Source organism: Rhinolophus ferrumequinum, chromosome 10, assembly GCF_004115265.2.
Source record: "Rhinolophus ferrumequinum isolate MPI-CBG mRhiFer1 chromosome 10, mRhiFer1_v1.p, whole genome shotgun sequence".
NCBI lineage: Eukaryota > Metazoa > Chordata > Mammalia > Chiroptera > Rhinolophidae > Rhinolophus > Rhinolophus ferrumequinum.
Window position 1 is genome coordinate 42343582 of NC_046293.1, and position 17447 is coordinate 42361028.

Genomic DNA, 17447 nt, shown 5'->3' on the forward strand with positions numbered 1-17447 from the left:
TACTCTAACTCTACAACCTTGGAACCTCTAAATTGCTCTCGCCACTGCCAATCGATAATCAGAAAAAAACGACGATTTATCCATAATCTTTTCTGGCTGACTACTGTAAAAGGCAGGTCTGCAGAAAACCATTTCAGCAAACAGGAGCCAGGCTTGGATCACATGTTGGCAATAGCATTTGTTTAATAGAGAAGGATGGTTGCAATCTTCCTCCACATTCAGGTAGCAAATGCTGTCAGATGGTCTCCTTCTAATGGGAAAACTTGCATCTCTGGAGAAGGTTCCTAGCACAGGTATCCTTAGAAAGGAAACTGAGATGAGCCACCATTTCCTTTTTTTTCTTCACAGCTCTGTTTTCTGGAGCCTTTGCAGAACAATGCAACACTAATAGAAAAACAAATCAACCAACACAACCCACAAAAAACGATATCATGGTACTCATGGCTCTTGAATCACTCTATAGCTTTTCTCCAGTCCAGTGACATCAATGGGCTGGTTCCTGGAATGATCCTGTGAGGGAATGTGACTGTAAGAAGTCACAGAAATGGCCACTGGCTTGGCTTCAGAGAAATGCTTCACATGATTTGTTTCGTTACCGGGCATGCTTTTCTTCCTAATGCTTTGATTAGTGACATTTTTCTTGTCTACTTATTAAAAACATTCCATGAAATGTAAATGGTTTCTCTTCACCCTTCTCCCCTCTCCACAGTCCTTATTCTTCACCTATGATGTACTGGCCTTCTCAGAATACTAATCTTATGTAAGTCACATTTTATCTACAGAAGGTGCTTTGTCTGATCCTCTGCCTCTAATCCTCTAAAAACATACGACAGGACCAGTCCCAGGCTCTACATAAGGAAAAGCCTCCCAAACACTTAAGTGATGAAATGTTTTAGTCTAAACTGTTTGCCAAATGGTCTCAACAAAGAGAATCCTTTTGTTGTCCTAAATATTAGCGATGATTATCTTCATGCTACACATCCCAGATAATTTATACAAAGGGGTCATAATAATTCTAGTCTTTATGTCATGATTAGCCCAGTTTCTGTTCTTGGAGACATCAGATTCTCATTGTGGTTAAACGTCTTTGGGTGCATGTCTGTCCCCAACATCACACACTACTGTAGGCCCTGAGTCTGGGCTGGACATGTTATCCACAGTCAAAGGGCTGGGTGAGGATGTCACATGAGGCAGAGTACCGGGAGAGTACTGCCCACTGTTCTCTCCTTCCTCATGTGACTTCATACAAAGCTTGAGTCTGTCTTCCACTAGACTGAAGGGAGAGCTGCAGTGCTTCTCTGAGTTTTGGCAGGGATAAAAGCCATGTCACTGCGCTGTGTGCACAGATTCAAGTATTTCAGCTGCCCTTGGGGCACATCTTTCTGTTTCTCTTGCAGTGAGTTGGCTTCTGCAACACCGGAAGCGAGTGGGGGTGGCTCCGTGGGTCCTTTCAGGGAACCAATTTTCTTTTCCTCTGGTTTGGATGCCCTTGCTTTGTTTTGGAGGGACCCATTTTTCAAATTGGCCACAGCATTTCTCAACCATGTACTGGGGTTACAGAGGGCATTTGTGAATGCCACTTTGTGGTGTCCTTTTTTTTTGTATAAGACTGGTAGCTGCTGGCCTGCCCAGATGAGGGACCAGACATTCCAGAAATGAGGCTGGAACTATAAAAGTCGGAAGAAATTTCGTCCTGTTTTCTTTGAGCCTGAAAAGTGCAATCTATTGGACAGAAAGTTTCAGTGGGTATAAACACAGAGTGTTCAAAAATCTGAAAAAAAGCAGTGTGTTGGGAGCTCCCTGATGAGCCAGATGGGTAAGTGCCTGGGGGAGGACACGCTGGAATAGCTCATCCCGGGGCAAATGTTTAATCTTGAGGGTGAAAACTTCTCAGTGTTTGGGTTTGTGGCACTGCTTTTGCCCACCTCGATCCCCAGGACCAAATTCTGATTAATAAGCTTCTGCCCCTCCATTTGCAAAGACTTGTGCCACTTGAGATAACCCTCGTCTCCATGCAAGTAGCCGGCTTCATAGCTGACTTTCTGTTGCTTCTTTGAATAATCCCCGTCCCACCTGAGGTAGCTCAGTCTGCAGCGCTGGTCATCCATGCTGGGCTCTGGGCAGCACGGTGCCTCCTGAAGCTCTCGACAGCCTCGTCTGTGTGTGGCAGGGAGTAGCCTGATGCACCTGAATCAAAGGGCTGCTTCCTGGGATGATCCTGTGAGGACATGGGACTGTAACATGCCACAGAAATGGCCACTGGCTTGGATTTAGGGAAAAGTTTCCCATGATTTCCTTTGTTACCAGACAAGCTTTTCTTCTCAACATTTTTATTAGTGGGATTTTTCTTGATATCAGTGCTTGGACTAAACTCTGCTTAAAACACGTCTTGCCCTCTTCCTCTAGGGGTTGATTCTGCTTCAGATAGTCCTCATTTTTTTGTGAGAGAACTGTATCTCAGTGGGACTTGCATAGCTTTTTCTGGTAAAACTCCCTGAGATAGGAAAGCTTTGAATCTAGGTAGTCGGCACTGGGCTCCATGCAGCGTCATTGTCATCTCAGGCTTTTTGGAGCATCTGAGGCAGCTGTGGACAGGTAATGGGGTGTGCTCATGCCACCTGGGGCCCTGGCATGGTTCTGCACTGTGGCCTTCCTGTATGATACTGTGACAGTCACCAGCTTGGATGCCACAGGCCGTCCATTTGAATGTCTTCATGTTTAGAACAGTCTAAGTCAAAGTTGCTCAGGGTTAAAAGACCTCCCGCCTTAGCCTGGTGAAGCTCATAGTCACTGAAGGTTAAGACAGAGACCTCTGTCACCAACCATATCTGGGTCTGCAGGTGATTGACAGTACACAGCGGCCAGGACCTTGAGGGTGCCGTGATGCACCATCTGCTTTGTGGGGGCCTCTGTCAGCCATGCTGCAGGGTGAGAGCAGGTGGGGAATAAGAGTTCTGAAGGGGTACAGCTGGTCTGGGGAGGCCATGACTGCAGGCTCAAGAGGCATTTGGCACCGACCTGGGGAGAGTTATAGATGCCCAGATGAAGAGTGTGGGCTTTGACTTACCAGTAATAACTTTTAGCTTTTTGTTATGTTCACTGAGGATGACATTTATTCCTCGGAAAGTCGCATCCAGAATATCAAGATGGGACATCTCACCTGTGAGGTAAAGGTCGGCCTCTGCTCCCAGATCCAATACACAGTTTTGACTTGGAACTCTAAGGTCCTCCCTACCCCAAGAGTAGGGCGAACATGAGATCGTTTCAGGTGCCTTTTGATTCACTCAATCATGGTTGCCAAGGAGACAGATTCATCCGGTGTGCATCACCATCCCATTCCAGTATGTAGAAGCAGAGCCTTCTCCAGTGACAAAATTTCGGTTCTTCTGATCAAGTTGTTTGTTCTGGGAAAGAAAAGCCACCACCTGAATCAAAGCCTGCTGACTACCATTCAGACTGATCTGTTTGTCCTTCATCATCAGTCTGAGCAGAAAAAGAAGTGACAGAAACATCTGAAATTCCTTTCACTGTAGATGTGACTTTGTCCAGGTCTTAGGTGTGGTTAATATTAAATTCTACTCCATGTGTTCCCTCCACCGGGTAGTTGGGCACTTGGGAAAGATGTATGGGCCTTGAGGTGCAAACTCCAAACCTTCTAGCCAACAAGATGTTGACTCGCTGGGGTACAGCGTCAGAGGCTGTGTGAGGTGAGTAAAGACTACTCTGTTCTCCAGAGCCCAAGTCACCAGGTGCTCCTTCCAGGTGTTCCAGGTTATGCACTTCCCAGGTTGGAAAATAGGCAGATGGTAGGAGAGAACAAGATCAGCCTTCTTTGCAGCACCTCCTCCATCACTCTCTCGGTCAAGTCATTGGTCAGAAAGAGTGTGTTTACTTGGTTCCAGCAGTAATCCAACATTGTCCCATCTCTCAGTAAATGACAGGGATGCAAAATCATTCAAGAAGAAAAGGAGAGCCTTCAGATCCATGAAGGCACAGGAAGAATTGCACTGCAGGTCAGGGAATGAACAAGTTGGCCTGTCATGGGGCTAGGAGTACATGAGATGACAACATACAGAAATCAGGCAAAACTGAGTATCTAGGTTCAAATACTGGCTCTGCCACTTATAGCACATGGTATCTTAGGTAAGTCATGTAAACCTCTCTGAGCTTGTTTCCTCATCTAAAAAATGGAAATACTATAACCTTCTTCCCAGGCCATCTCTTAGACCTCCTCTTGCTGCAGCATCCTGATAGCAGCCACAACCTGCAGGAAACACGGCCTACAGCAAAGTCTTTAGCTAGATCTGCCGGGATTTAAATCTCGGAAAACACACCAGTCCTGGGAACACCATATGAGCACTGTTTAACAATGTCTTCTTTTGTAGCAGAATGCAGATAAAATTGGAGGGGGTGAGTTGAGAGGCTGCGCAAGCCAGTTGGGAAGTTGGAATGAAACACTGTGGATTAGAGCTGGGTGTTGGGAAGGGAGAGGAGCACGTAGGACTGGGTGTTGGGCCCTGGAGGGGAGAGGAGGAGATAGAGTACGGAGGGCTTGATGGAATCACAGACAGAAGGAGGAAGGCTGAGCAAGCCTGCAAAACCAGCTTAGCATTGGGAAAGCAGACATGTTTTAGATAAGATAAGTTATTCCAATGCGGGTAATGAAGACTTGTGGCTAGAAAGGCCCATTTGGGAGGGAACCTGTTGCAACTACACGAGGGGGAAGCAAGCCATTACCTTGAACCTTCCTGAAATAGGAAGAGAGCTGTTACCATTCCTGGCAGTTTTAAGTCAAAGCTGTTTCTACTGTTGAGACAAAATTGGCTTCCTTTAACTTGCTCCCACTGGTCCAGATTTAACTCTCTGCAGCTCTGCATAATCAGTTTTCAAAGCTTTCAAGACAGTTCCCTTCCACACAGGCCTCTGCCCATAGGCCAGCATTTCCTTTTCCTGGTATGTCTTCTCTGGTCATAAAACAAGGCACAGAATGGAAGGTGGTATTCTAGCTGTGGCTCGCCAGGGAAGGGCATAGGGCCTGTCTTACTCTTCTTGTTCTAGAACTTGCCATTCTCTTCCTATAGCCTAGAATCCCTCTAGCTTTAGCTCAGGCCCTATATTTAGCTGAGGCCCTATATTGTCCTTACAGTCAGGCAAAGCCCCAGTGTCTTCCTCAGTTAATGGCTGTTAAACCCTATCTCATCCAACCTCTGGGTTTTTTTGTTTTGTTTTGTTTTGTTTACTTCTTTCTAATAGAAAATTTCACTCATTCACAAAACTATGGAGAATGATATAACTCATTTATCCCTCACCCCGTTCCAATAATTATCAATGCATAGTTAATTTTGCTACATTCTGGACCCCCAGCACACCCTATCTATACTTTATTTTCTTAAAGCAAACTCCAGACATCATATCATGTCATCTTTAAATATTTCAGTATGTATCTCTAGGTAACACAAACTCTTTAAAAAAAAACAAAGCAAACAAATTAAAAAACACAGTACTATTATTACTTACAGCAGATAACAATAACTTTTTCATATCATATATCCAATCAGTGTTCATAAATATCCTCTTCTAGATGATTTGTTTAAATCAGATCCAAATAAAGTTCACACTTAGCAAATGAGAAAAAAAAAAAAGACAGAGTCCATGACCAAGTTTATTTACCAAGTCACTACATGGAGCATAAACATCCTTACTCAGCTCATTTTCCAAGCTGTCATAGGAAGAATCATTCATTTGGAAGCCAGAGGAATCTGAGGCATTCTCTCCAGTATTACATCTCACTGAATCCTCTCCCAAAAGGGAAGTGATTTCTCCTCCAAATGTCCTACAGGAATTTTCCATCAGAAATTGAATAAGCAGAGAAAACTTTTTTGTCAATTTGTTTTCTAATTCTCGGCTAGAGGAAGTAGGAGGCCAAAGAATGCTTGGAGTGCTAAATTAAATGCAGTCATCTGATTGGATGAGGAATGTTGCTCAATGCACTATAATGCTCCAAAAGATACCTTAGGAGAATAACATTGGCTCTCCGAAGCTGGTCTAACAGGCTTTGAATTGTATTTATTTTTCTCTTCATCATTTCCTTGATCCATTACACAGACCGATTGATCATGAAATCTGATGAAAAAATACTTCCTGGAATATTTCGTAGAAAGTCTTTTAAGACAGATGCTACCACACAAATAGACTCACAGTCTAGGTGTACTACAACTCGAGAATTCAGTTTCTTTCAGCTCTCTGCAGGTGTTTCCTCTGGCTGACTGTCTGAAGATGCCTTTGGTGAGGGGCCTTTTTTGACTAAGAAAGCTAAGCATATCCGATATAGGTTTGGGTAGGTTGTTGTTCTCACAAATATATGGCAGACACTCCAAAGAACTGTCCTGACAGAGGAGATGTTGGTGACATGGGCAAGTGATCCAGGTGAGTGCTAAAACCCACCAAAAGGCCCAGTTGATGATAGTTCTTATCCTTTTAAATATCTTCTGACCCGAGGCACTCAGCTGCTGGGCCGCCACTAGGCAGCCGGGCTTCAGGATTAATTGGTGCTGCATCTTTCCGAGCTGCTGATCCATGAGGAAGGGCTCTTGGAGGTTGGAAGGGCTGATGGGGCCCTTTGATACCAATGTCAGGAGTTCAGTGTCTTGAAGGTGGCTCTTTTTACTTCCATGTGGATATTCATGCCCAATAAGTAGATACAGTGCCTCTTTGCCAGAACTGAGCCAGAACTGGTAATCTCGCTCAGAGGCAGTCATCCCTAACATTGGTAGTGACATGTGGATAACTTCGTTTGCTGTATCTGAATTCATTCCTGTTACAGTGTTAGACTAGGCACAATTCCCAGTGCCCTTGGTGAAGATTCGGAGGGGAATGCTGTTCAGGTAGTCCTTCTTCTTCTCTAGATTGTTGTATCTCTGGAGGAGAGAGAGCCATTTGTCTTTCTGTTCTGGAGGACTGGAAGTGGCCACAAAGTTCACTGTAGGCCAGCCGAGGACAGAGGGATTCATGGCACCACGGGGGCCTTCTCCCACTTCATCCACACAGCCTGCTGGCCACAACACTTCATTTCATTTCATTTTTTTCTCTGAAAGTTGTTATAAATGATTTTGGCCACAACAAACAGATCATTGAACAGGAAAAATGCCGTTCCTGGGTCTGCAGGCCTCTTTTAGTAGGGTCCTATTGGAGCACACAAATGATGAGAGAAATGCACATGTCCACGCTAGCAGAAGGACTGTCCTTGGTTCTAGGCCACTTTTGTAGGGCTTTATCCAGGGTAAGAGATAGACCACTCCTCCTCCTTTCTGCTGCTGTTTTTGTTTTTAGGCCCCCAGCCTGCAGGGTTAAATCCCAGGGCAATCGGCTAGCGCTGTGCGGGGTGTGGGTGTGGGTGTGGGTGGAGGTGCGGAGGGGGTCGGCTGCTGCAAAGGCGACCATGCACGGCTCTGCTCAGCCTCCTCTTGGGATTTTTTTTTTTTTTTTTACGATTTTATTGGGGAAGGGGAACAGGACTTTATTGGGGAACAGGGCTTTATTGGGAAACAGTGTGTGCTTCCAGTACTTTTCCAAGTCAAGTTGTTGTCCTTTCAATCTTGATTGCAGGGGGCGCAGCCCACTATCCCTTGCAGGAGTGGAGGAGTCGAATTGGCAACCTTGTGGTCGAGAGCCTGCGCTCTAACCAACTGAGCCACCCGTCCACCCCTCCTCTTGGGATTTTTAAAAATGATTCGTTACACACTGAACTTCTTAGTAAACAGATAATGTTTACATATATATATATATATATACACACACACATATATATATGTAATGTTTCATATATATATGTATGTGTGTAATGTTATATATGTATATGTAACATCTTATATATGTAATGTTTTATATAATATATATACACATACATATATACATATATATATACATACATACATATATATGTGTGTATATATATATGTATATATATATATATATAAAATAGCTTCCTTGTGGAGTCTACCTTTATTGAAATGATACATCTGTGTTCTAAATACTTTGGAGTCCCTTTCCTTGGAATTATTTTCAGAATTTTGAAGTTACACATTACAAAAAAAAGAAAAAACAAAGTGTTGTTTCCGTATCGTAGAACCACAGACTACCTATTGTTTTGCTGTGGTTCCTTCTTTTCCTATTTCACTTTTCTGAGCTCATTAAATGCTGAAGCCAGGGTCAAAGCATCTTCAGAAAAAGGCCTGGTGGAAGTAGACTCTGGAGCTCGACTGATGCCCGAGGCTGACAACTCTAACAGGAGTGAGTCTTTCTGCCTGCTTCCTCCGGTGTCATTAACTTAGTCCCTGGACCCAGTAAGAACCTATTATTTGTAAGATACAGAAAAACAACTGCAACTGAAGCGAAAACAAAATAAAACAAAAAGCAATTTATTGGGAGATCAAAGAGCTGTAATAATCTGAACTCTTCCAAGGATGTCAGTTACAACTAGCCCTCCAAATTCCCAGCACCCCCATTGCTGTTTCTTGTCTTGTTTCTCTTTGCCTGTTGACTTATTTTCTCCTGTTGCAGCCAGATTTCTCCACTGTCAGGAAGAATGACCAGCAGCAACATTCAGCTTAGCAATCACAGAGGAAGGAAGTATTTGGACTGAGATTTCTTTCATCCATTACATTTGATTACTCTGGCTCCAGAGCTGGAAAAGCTTATTACCATCATTAAATACAAATTATTGAATTTTACTGCATGCCAGATACTTTTCTATGAGCTCTCCATGATTAACTAATTTAATCCTCACAGGAACTATAGGAGACAATCATATGAAGTAGGTATAATTCTATATTATGTGCATTTTACAGGTGAAGAAATTGAAGAACAAAAAGATTAAGTAACTTCTCCAAAGGTGCACAGCTGTAGTAAGTGGCAGAGCCATGATTCAATGTGGAGAAGGCTGCTCCAGGGGTGATGTGCTAGTCAGTCTGCCATGGTTTGGATGTTTTGAGCAAATAGTGGTCAAATGTTTCCCGAATTTCTACACAGACCCCTCCCAGGAAATGACAATTCATTTTCTAAAATAGTTCTCTATAAACAACAATGGATCCTCTTTTAAAAGACTGAATTTGAAATACATTTACAAGAATTTTTTTTTTTTTTTTTGGCAATATGCAATTCAGAACTCTTAGAGTTGAAAAAATTAATCTCAGGTTTACCTGGACAGCTGGGGAATGAAAGGACTAAATATAATTTTCACTGGAGGATAAATGATCATATAAAGCTAAGAACTGTCACAAAATCTTCTATTGGATTTATTCTACCTTTATTATGATTAGCCCTGTTTGAGCTTCGCATTATTTCGTTTTTTTTTTTATGTAGGCACTAGTTATCAACTTTATAAAATATATTTATTTAACTGTAATTTTATGAAGCAATAGCACAACTACTTTATACTACTGGATAGAAATAAAACATTCATAAGCAGTGAAATGACTTATAGTAATTTATAAATCAAAGTTGCTTATTGTAGGAATAATTCTTTGAATTATAGAGCAATAATATTCTGTACCTTTTGAAAATGTGGTCTTGTGGAGGAAGCTAATTTTCCATAAACAAGAAATATTTCTATCAACTTTTTAACTTTGATTCTTTTCAACTGACATATAGCTTCTTTATTTTATTTGAGCCCCACAGAACATCCCAAGTTCCTTATTTTGAAAACTCATATTGTTGGTGAAGAGGCTGGAAAGAGGTATGTAGGTTTCGCTCACCTCTTAGGCTGTTTCATCAAGTCCAAGATCAATTCTTTTCTTTTTTTTTTCTTTTTTTCTTTCTTCACCACTGTCCTTAGCAAAAGGGAAAAGAAAAGCCCTTTAAAAACTGGTCATTGCTCTTAAGACACCATAAACAAAGATAAAGAAGGCAGACTGATCATTTTGAGGTGAATTTTTGGCTGAGGTGAATCATTACTTGTCTGTAACCTCCAGAGACCTTATTATCCAACTTTATACACAGATTGTATTGGGAATACCAGATAGGTTCATGTCGTGCGGGGCGGCCTGCGGGGTCTCAGCTCCCGCTCCCCACACAAGAACGCAGGATGTGGTGAGGCCAAAAAGGAACACCCATGGAGCCATAGATGGGGGAGTCATCCGCATCTTGCAATCTGCGCTTGCTAGCTCAGCCACCATCTTCTTGCTAGCCCCAATTTAATGCTAGCATAGCCACAGCAGTTATATTAGTGGCCAGTGGCTCACTGGTTACAGCTGACGGCCAACTAGCCAGAACCGATGGCCATCCAAGCACAGTTGATGGCCATTTACTACCTGAGCCAGCACCTTTCCGCGTGAGGCCAAGAGCCTGGAAACTGCACTCCTGGCTCTGTCCCCACAGTTTACATTCAGAAGAAAACATTTTTTTTGTGTGTGAACTAAAATAGCCACACATATAGGTTTGTACAAATCAAAGTTAACACAAGTACCAAAGGACTTGTTTTTAGAGTGTGTCTAGAGGTTTTCACAGTACAGAAATTCTTCCTGTGTTCTCCCAAATTATTTATTGATCACATACTATATACTCTGAGCCATGTTAAATATTGGCTTTACCCTCAGGAAGAGGGGAAAAAAACTAACACTTTAGGAATTATGTGGACTAGTAATTATCATTCATTCATTCGATGCATTTAATTTCAGAGCGGGAGACTGAAATTTTTCTACTATACATATTACTTTATTGGATCTAAAGCACAAACACATGTAACAGTAAGGAATTCCAAAGAAAGAGCGGTTCCTGTTTTAAACACAGGAAAATATCCTAGATAGTCCCGATTCTTCATTTTCTTCCTATTAAGAAAAATACAACAGAGATTTATATTAGTCCATTTTTTTGATTGATTCATTCAATAGATACTATTTATTGAGTGTCTAAAGTGTAAGTATAGCATTCGTAGTAAGGGTTTGGAATACATTTTGGTGAATGAACTACTTGCCTTCAGGGAGTTGCTAGTAGTTTAATTTTTGTTTTTGTTTTGTTTTTGTTTTAGTATACTATTTGGAAACTCTAGCAGTATAATCTGTCCTGCCAAAGATTACATGGACAGGTATAAATAATGAGAATCTCAAAGTCATCAGTTGATTGAAAATTATCTCTGGCATTTAATATCTGGCTCCGTATTTGAAAACAAATGTAGCCAAGCTCCTTTTTGATCCCTCTTTTGGGTGTGATGAGAAAGGTATAGTTGGAATCTTTTCATGGGTTTGTAGAACAAAACAGTATTTCATAATTTTATAAATATTGAGACTGTCTCTGAACTCTGAGAAATTCCAAAGGAAAGACTCAAATATCTTTAATTCAGTCTTGTCTAGGTGTATTATTTTCAATGATCTTTTTCTTCTGTGTTTTCTGGCTTAGTCTCTTACTGGATAATAGCTAGATAGGACAAGAGTACTGCAAACATAGGGAAAGTATGTATTCCTACCCATTTCCCTTAAATATTTGAATGCCCTTGTTAAAGGGAATCTATCGTTATTTAAGCCAATGCCTATGTTTAGTGTTTAATGATAACTGTTCTCATACCTGGAGTCTAAAGAAATAGCAACAATCATCTGTCTGTACATACTAAGTACTTAATATTTCTCAGTGAAAAGACAAATGCTGTCACTTATTACTCTGTTTAATTTTTATAGCCTTTGCTAATATATTATATTTTAATTTATTATTAGATGGTTTCACTAAGAAGTAAGGGAGCTAAGCCTGTAGGCCTACTGGTATTGTAAGGACTTTGGCCTTTACTCAAAGGGGATGAGAAACTGTTTGAGGGTTTTTGAACCTGAGAACCCTGATCTGACCTATGATTTCAACAGAACAATTCTGGCTGCTATTTTGAGTATAGGCTAAAGGGTGGGTGAGTAGAAGCAAGGAGATGAGATAGCAGGTATAGCAATAATCTAGATGAGCATTTATTGTGCCTGTTTTGGGGTGATGGAATGTGCCAGAGACTAGAATATAGGCATCAAGCTGGCATCAACTTGGTTTTTCGTATCCCCAGGGCCTGCAATCATTTTTTTAAGTATAGCAGGAACTCAATAATTCTTGTTGAACGGATGGATGGATGGAGAGATGAAAAAACAGACATTCATTTTTATCTTCTGTCTTCTCCCCAGCTGTTTATTACTTAGCTTTAAGATCTAAGCTACTTTCCTTATCCTCTCATTTAAAACATTGAAGTAAAAGAAAAACAAAAGCAAAGTAATCAAATTTCTTTTAAAATTTAATTGAATTCAACAATTTTTTTTTTTAAGTACTTTTATGTGATGACTTCTTTGGGACATTAAGGACATCAAATGCCAACAGAATGTTCCAAGACAGTGAGATGAGATTATTGCTTAGGGTCAGAGCTGTGCCACAGCACCAGAATTACTTTAAAATTAAAATTGTAACATAGGATTTAATTTCCTTCTTAGGAGGGCACTAACCTTTCAGTGAATCAGACTTGGCTTTTCTGCTTACTATAAATGGGAACATGTGACCATAACATTACAAAGTGCCTAAATGGCAGACACTATTAGAAAAGTTTGGGGACAAGGGGTACAAGTGTGTATTTATTTTGTGACTTTTTGTGTAAGAAAGCATAGAGATAAGAAAACACATGCTCTCACAGGTAACTGTTTGGATATACACAAAGAAACACTGAGTAGATACAGAAGAAATTAATGCCTCGTTGTCTATAGAGGGCAGAGGATAAACTAGATAGACAGGAGCAAACTTTTTTTTTTTTAATTTTTATTGGGTAATATTGGGGAACAGTGTGTTTTTCCAGGACCCACAAGCTCGAGGTCAAGTACTTGTTTTCAATCTAGTTGTGGAGGGTGCAGCTTAGCTCCAGGACAAGTCATTATTTTCAATCTAGTTGTGGAGGGCACAGTTCACTGGCCCATGTGGGAATCGAACCAGCGACCTTGGTGTTATGAGCACTGCGCTCTAACCACTGAGACAACTGGCCGCTCAGGAGCTAACTTCTTAATAGATGGCTTTTATATCATTCTGATCACTGGTCCTGTGAATTATTACCTATTCAATGAATAAATAAGTAAATAAAAAGCATCTTTTAAAAAATTGTCAGGAAGAAAAGAAGAGCTTAGGGAAACATTAAGTGAAACAGAAACTTGCCTCAAAAGTGTTCATTTTTTCATTTAACCAGCATTCATAAAGTGCATTTGAGCTCCGAACTCTCAGATGATAAAGTGTATGTGCGAAAACGTTAGTGAATAATAACAGATCCCTTTATGTTCATCTGTTTCCTTAAAGAATGAAGATGTTCTGGTCTACGGTGCTGTTGATACCTAAAGAACTAGAAAGGCCAGATGAGGAAAGTTGATCTGTGAGGATGCTTGGGAGTTCTTTGCTCCTTTCAGAGGCTAAAAGAAGTCAACTGCTGCTATGGGAAATTTTCTGCTTTCAAGAAAGGGTAACAAGAATCTGAAGTTTTGCCATATCATTGTCCTCCCCCTGTGTGCATGGCTGAAAAGGCTCACGGGCATCCAGGTCATAGCTTGTGCCGTCCTTCCTAGCAGTCCTTGAGTGTGAAGTTCTTCACACCTGGAAGGCTCAACCTGGGATTACCTGGTAGGAGCCACAAAGCTATATGTGGTTGGCTGTTGCCTATGGTGAACCTGGTGGCATGTTGGGTGGCCTCACAGTGAAGTGAGGCCAGCTGCCACTAGTATTGGGCCTGGGGCAGTGTGGGGACAGAGCCCCAGAGAGCAGTTTCCAGGCTCTCAGCCTCACGTGGAAAAGGTGCTGGCCAGGTAGTAGATGGCCATCAGCTGTGACCAGCTGACTATCAGCTGTAACCAGTTAGCCATTAGCCACTAATATATCTGCTGTGGCTAAGCTAGCAAGCACAGATTGCAGTTAGCAAGGGGGTGGTTTGTTGGCAGAGAAGCGGACGGCAGATTGGGGATCATGTGGCTCCTACTTCCTGTGTCTCGCCCAGCTGCCAGCGAGATGGGTGCAGGAAGACACTGTTGGGGTACTAGCAGATCTTTGCTTTTGTGTCTCGACCAGCCACCATCGAGAAAATAGTGGTATGACTCCCCTATCTGTGGCTCCGTTGCTTTTCCTTTTTGGCCTCACCATATCCTGCGTTCTTATGCAGGGAGTGGAAACAGAGATCCTGCATGACAGGCAGCTTAGCAAAAGTCCACGGGTGCCCCTAGGCCGGGTGCCCCTAGGCCAGGTGCCCCTGCCAGCTGCCCATAAGGCTCAGCTGTTAAAGGGCCTCCTCGGGTGCATGGGGCAGGCTGGTTAATGCCATATTGAGAGTGTTCCTGGCAGTGCAGCAACTAGCTGAGGGAGTCAGGAGGCACAGCTGGTGGGTTTCACAAAGTCAATGCAGATTCAGTTCCGGCAAACAGTGCTGGGCCCTTGTCCACTTTGCAAAATGCCCTGAGCGCACTGCAACCAACCACCACTCACCTTAGGCCTGCAGACACCTGCGAGCTGCCCAAGAGAGGCTGTAGCACGAGTTGTGTCTGACTGTTGATCACCTAAAGTTCCCCAGACCAGTATGGGCCTTCCACTGTTGTAAAAGGCTTCCACAGCTTGAGGGGGTGGGACCAGCCACCCAGGAACTGTGAATGCCTGGGGCAATGCAGTACCACTGTGTTTCCCTGAAAATAAGACCTAGCCGGACAAGCATCTGTAATGCGTCTTTTGGAGCAAAAATTAATATAAGACTCAGTATTATATTTATTATATTATATTATATACCTGGTCTTATAGTAAAATAAGACTGGGTCTTATATTAATTTTTGCTCCAAAAGATGCATTAGAGCTGATTGTCCAGCTAGGTCTTATTTTCGGGGAATCATGGTACGTAGCTGTAGGGGGTGGGGGCAGGGACCTAGGGCATCATCAGAGTGGTGCACACTTGCGCGGATTTCACTAGACCAATGCGGTCTCAGATTTGGCTCTAAGGACTGGTTCAACATAGAAAAGATGGTGCCCTACTGTAGGCTACTCATGAGGCAGGCTCCACACTGGGACAAAGGCCTCTTTCCGCAGCCACACAACTCTTTCCCCGTAGGTCTCAGGCACCTCTTCCATTGCTGCCTCTCCGCTGGAGTCCAGGTGAGTGTTTGCATGTGAGTGAGTCTGTGTGTGGGCCATTTAAGAGGATGTCTGGGTTTCTAGCCACTTTCCATCTTACCGGGTCAGACAGACAGAGTCCTCACTGATTTTCACTGCCAGATATTGTGGGGATTCCTCTTCCCAGCACAGGACCCCTTGGCTGGGGAGCCTGGTGTCGAGCTGGGACCCCTCTCTCTTTAGGGGCGGACTCCTCCACCAAGGTTTTCCTCCCATGATTAAATCTGTGGGTTTGGGGTCAGCCCGTTTCATGTCTCCGCCCCTCCTACCAGTCTTGATGTGGCCTCTTCTTCATGTCCTTAGTTATAGGGTTTCTGTTCATCTGGTCTTCAGATGATTCTTGAGGTTGATTGTTTATAATTCAGTTATAATTTTGATGTGATCCTGGCAGGCAGTAGGCATAGCATTTACCTAATCCACCATCTTGGATCACCTCTCTCCCTTTTCCCTACATTTTCACCTTTAAGTTCCCTGTCTCACATATTGATAAATTAAGCCCAAATAGAAATGTTAGTTATTTTTCTTGTCATAATTTTTTGCCATAATTTTTACTTCACTTATTTCCCATCCAATTTACCACAACTGGAATCTTCTAAGCAAGTACTCCCTTACATATATATTGTCTACAAATGGGCAGACACTAATAAAAGCTCTGTCAAAAATCTTGTAAGACACTGTTTCTTAAACTCATAGCTGATGCCAGACACTAACTTCATCAGGTTTTCTATTCTGTGGTGTGTGTGTGTATGGGGTGGGGTGGGGAAGAAGCATCTATGTCTAAATTCAATTTTAATAAAAAGAAAAATAAATTATCCAGGTAATTTCCAATCCAGTGAGGTTTGAATCAATTGAGATATTATATCTTCAGAATTCAGTGTTTGGCATGCTTAACATTCAGAAACATGCTAAGTAGTTAAAACAGCATTGCACAGAGTTGGAGTGATATCACTTTTAAAGGTCCACACTTTCAGAGGATACTGATTCTATTCTGACTGCTTTCCTCATTCAACATGTGTAGGCTCCATAGTTACCAAAAGGATGTTTGGTGCCATAGCACCAAAAGACACATACTCTGCCTATTAAAAGGAGATTGCTGGAAAGTATTACTTGGGAATCTTCAGAGACATCCTCTTGGTTGATCAAAATCATATTATTTTCTTCCTTTGACCATAATCTTACTCCATGTTGCCAATATTATAGCAATTTTCTGCATGATTTTTTATTTGAAAATGCTATGATAAAAGTTAGAAATCTGACAGTTTTCCTAGATCACCCATACATTTACCCCCAATACTTGTGGGGTTTTTTGTTGTCATTGTTTTTTTAATTGGGAGAAAATTACTGCTCCAGCTACTCACTAACTTATGTGTATTCAGTGAAACTTTTTTTTCCTACCTAAAAATGTTTGTAAGTTAACTAACATGGAAAATGACTTTGGTTGGACTGAGAAGAAAGTAATGTGAGAGAAGCTATAAGTAAATATAAATCGCAGTAGTATTTGGTAATTAGACATCATGAACAGATTGGCGAGAATGAATCAAAGACTGATTCCAGGTAGTACCACTGAGAAAATGGGAAAGTTGGGGGAGTAACAAATCTTGAAGGCAAAAATGGTGATAGGTTTGTTGTTAGACCAAATGCATCTCCGTGGTGGCATATTGGAGTTCTGGAAAGACAGAAGGACTAGCAAGGGATATTTAGAAGCCACTCCCTTAGGAATGACAGCAGAAAGAGAATAGATAAATAAAAAAGGAAGATATGAATGAGGTTATGGTACATAATTTCCTATAGATAGTTTGGAATGAGATTATGAACTGCTTCCACAGTGAAGAGCTTTGTATAAATTTTCATTGGAACTAAAAGTGGATGACTTCATTTCTCCAAACCCCTAGTTCATCATACGAGATACTTTTTGCACCTTAAATTATTTAGAATAAATATTGAAGCATTTTGATAAGCATTGAAGATTTTTAAAAAATAATAATTGCTATATTATTTAGATCTTTTTAAATAATTTAACTTTTTCTGTGCTGAGGGAACCCTAGCAAGGTAGTTGACATGATCTGATATACAGGTTTTTAAAAATATCCCTCTGGCTACTATGCGGAGACTAAATCAAAGCAGCTATACGATGATGTGCTAGAAATGTATTGCAGTAGTACACGGAGAGACAAGGGCAGTTTAGTCTGAGATGGCATCAGTGGATATGGAGAGAAATGGATATGTTATATATGTCCCACCAAAATTTGTGTGTTGAAATTTGGACTTCCAGTACCTCAGACTGTGACTATATTTGGAGGTAGGTCCTTTAAGAAGGT

At 41.7% G+C, this 17447-nt stretch overlaps 1 pseudogene; it reads right to left on the reverse strand.

Annotated features, from left to right (window-relative positions):
• Nucleotides 1-1077: 1077 nt before the first annotated feature.
• On the reverse strand, nucleotides 1078-7440 carry LOC117028783 (rho GTPase-activating protein 20-like; annotated as a pseudogene).
• Between the last annotated feature and the right edge of the window lie 10007 nt (nucleotides 7441-17447).